Source organism: Humulus lupulus, chromosome X (assembly GCF_963169125.1).
Source record: "Humulus lupulus chromosome X, drHumLupu1.1, whole genome shotgun sequence".
NCBI classification, from domain to species: Eukaryota; Viridiplantae; Streptophyta; class Magnoliopsida; order Rosales; family Cannabaceae; genus Humulus; species Humulus lupulus.
The window spans coordinates 189,214,381-189,220,229 of NC_084802.1; the positions used below are offsets into that span (position 1 = coordinate 189,214,381).

Genomic DNA, 5,849 nt, shown 5'->3' on the forward strand with positions numbered 1-5,849 from the left:
GTCCAAGCTGTACTTTTAACTAGGTTTCAAGGGTCGGTAAGTTTGGAAAAATTCAGATCTTTCTTCTTTTTATAAACCCTGCAATGATATCACTGATTTTATTTTGCAGGCTTTTGAAACTATGAATAATGATATGTTTGAATCTTGTATTTGTCTGATTTGGGCTTTTTGGAACAATAGAAACTCAAAGCTATTTGGGAAGCCATCTTTCCCTAGGACAATTTCTTTTTTACAGGAATATAAATCAACTCAACAGAGTCGAATTGAATCTCATAATGTTAGAATTTAGCCACTTGGAATAGTCTGTTAACTTACTTAACTGTTTTTTTTTATAGTTAGGTAGTTAGCTAGTGTTTCCCAACCTCTTGGAGCCCATATATGTATCTATATATAGGTTCTTTATTCTCAGCTTTAGGTGACGATCTAGAGAGAGAATTTTGAGAAGAAAAATAATGAGTGCAGAGGGATGTACAGGGACTGTGTGTGTCTGATCACAGTACCCTCAAGTGAGGAAATTTTGTAAGTGCATGACACCATTTTGAGTTTGATCTTTGAGTATCATCTTCTGTAATTCTGAGCTACATTTTAAATAAAGATTGGTCACAAGGTGGTTCTTCCCGAGGATTAGATCACAAACAAGAACTTGTTTGTGATTGAACCTCGTTAAATCTGGTGTTCACTGTGTTTATTGCTACAGCATTGACTTATAACATCTGTTTACATATTTAGTTATTTTTTCTGGTTATACTAAATTGTCATTTTGTGTTATTCCGCATTATTACTTAAACTAACGTGTTCTTGAAGTGTGTTTATTCACAACACATAAGGATACAAGATCTAATAGCAGGACACCTCCAATTTTGGGATGCCTGAAATTTAATGTTGATGTTGCCTGTGACTTAAGGGCTAATAAACTTGGATATGGAGCAGGTCGTTCGAGATGACAACCCTGGAATTGGGTAAATTTAACTCTGCAATTTCTGAAGGCCAAACATTGCTTAGTGCTCTTAGCTTGTGTAAGGCAGTTTCCCTTCCAATAACTTTCATTGATTGAATCATATTCTTAAATTGTAATTAACAAAGTCAATTCCTTTTATAATGATTTTTCTCCACTCTCTGACATTGTAAGGGAAATTAGACATTCATTATCTTGGTTCCCTAACTTAATTAAAATTCCAAATCATCTTGTAACTTTGTACTTAGTTGTTACAGATTTTAAAAAATAAAATAAAATCTTGAGTAAAACCCCGCCAAATTTGTCTTCCTCTCGAAGGTCAAGCCGAAGTCGCCTGGTTCTGATCAAAACCGACCACCAGGTTGGGATTCCATGAGGGCGTTTCGTCTTCTTTCTCATACCAAGGTTCGGAGTCTATTATCCCCATTTCACAGTTTGGTCCCCTTCTCATCGTCTACAGCCTCTGCTAACCCTAGGTCTTCGAACTCCTCCTTTGACGAAGCTGAAAGCTGTAGCGGAGTCTACAGGCACACCCTCCAATCCCAATGTCCCTCTTCGATCATATGGCGGAAGAACTTTTGGAACTCCACCACCTTTATTGGCACCGTGACTCAACCCCTCAAGGTGTTAAGAGCTGACAATGATAGCTTTTGTGTTTACACTTCGCTTAATGTCAGTAGCTCAAATCAATCAAATAGCGCTCTTAGGTAAGTTCTATATATTGATATTTTTTTTAAGTGTAATGATGATTTTGATGCAAAAATCTTCGATTACTTGATATTTTTTTTTAATTAAAGCTTAATTTACGATTTTCAATTCTTTCCACAGTCTCTAGTTTGTAAAACTGTCGATTTCGTTCCTTGATCCTAATAGTTTACCGGGTTACCTTAACCGTTTCAGTTGCAATGTTACTCTATTGTCGTCGTTTGTGAACATTATTTGATTCTTTCATTGCTTTATATTGCCATTTTTCGGTATTGTTCTGTGTTTCGAAAAACAAAATACTTTTCTTTGAGGGAATCAACTCAAATTTGTTGAAATATGGTTCAATATTTGCATCTGTTTACTTTTATACAAAGGTTCATGTTTTACGAGCAACTTTTGGTTCTATTTCATATATGATTTGTGAACAGGATAGTGCTAAACATACGGGATGAGATGGGAAAACTATGTCTTAACCATTTGAAACCGAATGATATCATTTATGTTTTCGATCTTTGGGGACTTACACAAAGGCTGATCAGAATGGTAACCTCAGTCTACGATACAAGGTCAGGATCCCAGGGAGTTTTAATACTTTGGAACATTTTTTTTAGCGTACTAATTCTTGAATTGTAGTATTTTTTGCTTATTATATGATGTCTGCTTGTTCAATATCTAGTTTGGTTATGTCCAAAAAAAAAAGAAGAAGAAAAAAGTCCGACCATGCTCATAATTGTGTGTATCTGGATGTTATTCTTTATTACTTGCATGAATAGACTAATTTTGGTAAAGGATTTAAATAATACCTTTGTGATCTTCTTATTCTCATTGTGGCTTTTAAAGATAACTCATTTCAAGAAGTATTGTAAGGTTGTGTTATAATATAAGTAAGAATCAGCTGATACTTTTCATGTAAACCTTGTAGATTTACTATTACTTTTACCTTACCCTGTTTTTTTAAAGGACATACCGTGGTCCTCTTTATATATCCTCATAGAGATGTCCAAATTTTGCTCTTCAGGTGATAGTGAAGGAGTTGAATTATGTGATGCAAAGGCGTGGTTCAGCCTGTCAAAAGAATGAAGAACAGGAATCCGGCAAAGGTCAATCCCTACTTGATCCATACATGTTTTGATAGAAAATATTATTGGCACATACACTTTCCACATGTCTTCACTCTTTTTTTTTTTTTAGTTTGACCTGATTTCCAAACATGTTCGGATTGAAAATGTAATTAGCGCATACACCATCCACATGTTTTCGTGCTGCTTTCTGAAGTTTGAGTTGATTTCATTAATACACTGAGATTGACTTCTTTCGTTTATGAAAAGTTCAGGTGAAACTGTTCTTGAGAAGTATAAAAACCGTCTACACTTGTGGCAACCCATATGAATGGTGGGATAATCGAAAAAGTAAAGTAAATCCTTTACATCCTGATTTTAAGCACAAAGATACTGGTGAAGCTCTATGGTTAAGCCCAAATGATCCTCCGTGGGTTAAGAAACAACTTGAAAAACTTGACTCAACTATTTTAGAACATGGCCCCATTGAACGAATAGGAGGACGAGCCTGTTTCTGAGTGGGAGTATGAATCATAGGGATGAGGTATTAAAAGAAATAATGCTGGTATTACAACCTTAGTGCATGAGTTTTGTGTGTTTTCCCACTTCATTGGTGAAGGCCAGTTATCACAGTACAGTGGTTTATATCATTAGGTTAAACACACTAAATATTTGACCAGGTTTTGTTCTATACTGTAAATTTCTTGTGTGCAAATTATGCATGAAGCATGATAGAGAAGTGTATTACTGATAGAAACAACCTAACAATGTTTTTGAAAGCCTCGTGTATTCTATCATTTGTGTGTTTTGTTGGGGTGTGTGTGTGTGTTGTTAATTACAATAGAGCCTGATCATCTCAGGGATCGCTCAAGTGGTAGAATATATACGACTTAAGTTATTTTCTATGTTTTAGATACAATAATTGTTCATTGTTCGTTGCTACGTGCTAGATTTTTCTTGTCAATAGATAACAAATGACAAAGAAATGAAACTCGACACATAACAAATGGTGGACTGGGATGATCAGATAAGGTTTCCTATCTGCTTTAAGCCTTGGTGTTAACCAATATGAGGTAGGTGAATAAGATTTGTTTGCTTTGTAAATGAACTCTGGCAATTCGCAATAGCAGGTTAGTCTTGAGATTATATTTGTATTCTTTTTTTCTTTTCTCTTGGAATGATGTTAGTTTGGTCATATCAGCATACTACAGATATAGAGTGTAGTCTAGCATAAGACCTAGATTTGTATTTATACAAACATGCACGGGACCTAGACATACATTGAATCCTCTTGTAAAAAAGAAGATAAATTTGGGATCACAAGTGTCTGATTCACTCACTACTAGACGATGGAAAACAGTAATCATTGTAAGCATGATGATAGTTAAATCAATATCAAATTTCATTCTCTGAAATCCAGTGGGCCTTGCCCATTCCAATCACACTACCCCAGGCTCACTCGGATGATTCCTTCTGTCCTTTTTTCATATATTTTTTTTAAACATAATTATTTTATTTTTATTTTTTTTCTCTCCCACTTCCAAGCATTGGATGGTAACTATCATCAAGATTGAAGAGTAAGGGTCAGTTTAGAGTTAGGATTTCACAAGGAAAGGGAAAAAAAAAGGTGAGGGGAAAGAGTTTCTGTTGTTTGGAGTTTTATAAAAGTTGGGGGAAAAATAAATTGAGGGAAAACTGAGAGAAAAAGAGAGAAAACGTTCAACTCTCCACATTCTCCTTCAACACACCAATGAAGGCACAACTTCTTCGTCCAACATGATTGTTGGGAAAACATATACAAGATATTGTTTATTTTCATGTAGATCTTATATCAAACGAATTAATATAAGAAAACCTAAAATATGTTTCTAAAATTGAATTCAAACAAAAATAATAATAAGAACACCTACATTATACGCAGTGGAATGATAGTGTCCTTCTTTCAGTTTCTTTAACTATTGTATATTTTCGTTCTTTAATTTTTTTCACAGCCTCCTAAAGTATCCAGAAAGAAGAAGAAAAATGAATAATGAGGCTTAGAAAATGACTTATGTTTGTAGAGAAAATTTAAAACCTACTAGAAACATGTCTGTCATCTCTCACTTAGCACTCATTTTATGGACTCAATTAGGCTATTTAATTTAATTAAAAAATCAATCAAATAATAGATAATATCAGCCCTTCATGGCTTTAGGCCCATGAAATTTCTCATTTAATTATAAGTTGTTGGACTTAAAATCAAAGCCTGTATTATTTTCTATTGATTAATTAATTAAATAATTATTCAAATCCTTTATCAAATTAATTATTTATAATTTTAACATTGATTTAAAATTATTTATTAATTTAAATACCAATTTATCTTAATTAATAAATCTGCCTCAATTTCTCTTTTCTTCTCAAAATTACATTACTATGTGAAACTATCAAAAATTGACCTGGTCAACTTTGATAATTATAATTGATAATTAAATCAATTAATTAACATTATATAGATGATTTTATCCAAGGTACAGTGGGGATCATGTGCTTATGAAATCAAGCTCTAATAAGTTATCATAAATCTAAGAAATAAATTTACTAACTTATTAATTCATCGTGACTCTACTAAAGATTCGGAAGTGCACTCTTGAATTCATAGAACACTCTATAAGTAATATAGATACGTTATTAATTATCCATTGTTACAACCATAATTGTCACTCAATCTTCTATAGACAATCTACAATGAGATGAGACTAAAATATCGTTTTACCCCTCATTGTATTTTATCCTTAAAACAATTAATTACTGGAATGAGATCTCTATCATTTATCACCTTAAACCAAACTAAAAGGAAACCATCGTTCCACTTCTTTATTAGAAGTCATAGAAGTTCATACCTATTATTAACACTCCCACTCAATTATACTACCGGGTTCCCAAGATGTAAGTATGGGCTAGTCCGTAGGGTAAGCTGGTAACGAACAAGTCAAAGAACTCAAATAATATAATCAGTTAGAATACTAACCACTCAGAATTGAGATTGAATTGACATATGGTCAACTAGAATAGATAATAACAGTATGTTTATTCCTATCAACTGTTAATATCGATCCAGTCCGATGTAACAAATACATCCGATCTTATCT

General features: G+C 33.3%; 1 pseudogene; it reads left to right on the forward strand.

The window, feature by feature from the left end:
• Positions 1–838: 838 nt before the first annotated feature.
• LOC133806527 (protein OSB1, mitochondrial-like) lies at positions 839–4,133 on the forward strand (annotated as a pseudogene).
• Positions 4,134–5,849: the final 1,716 nt, after the last annotated feature.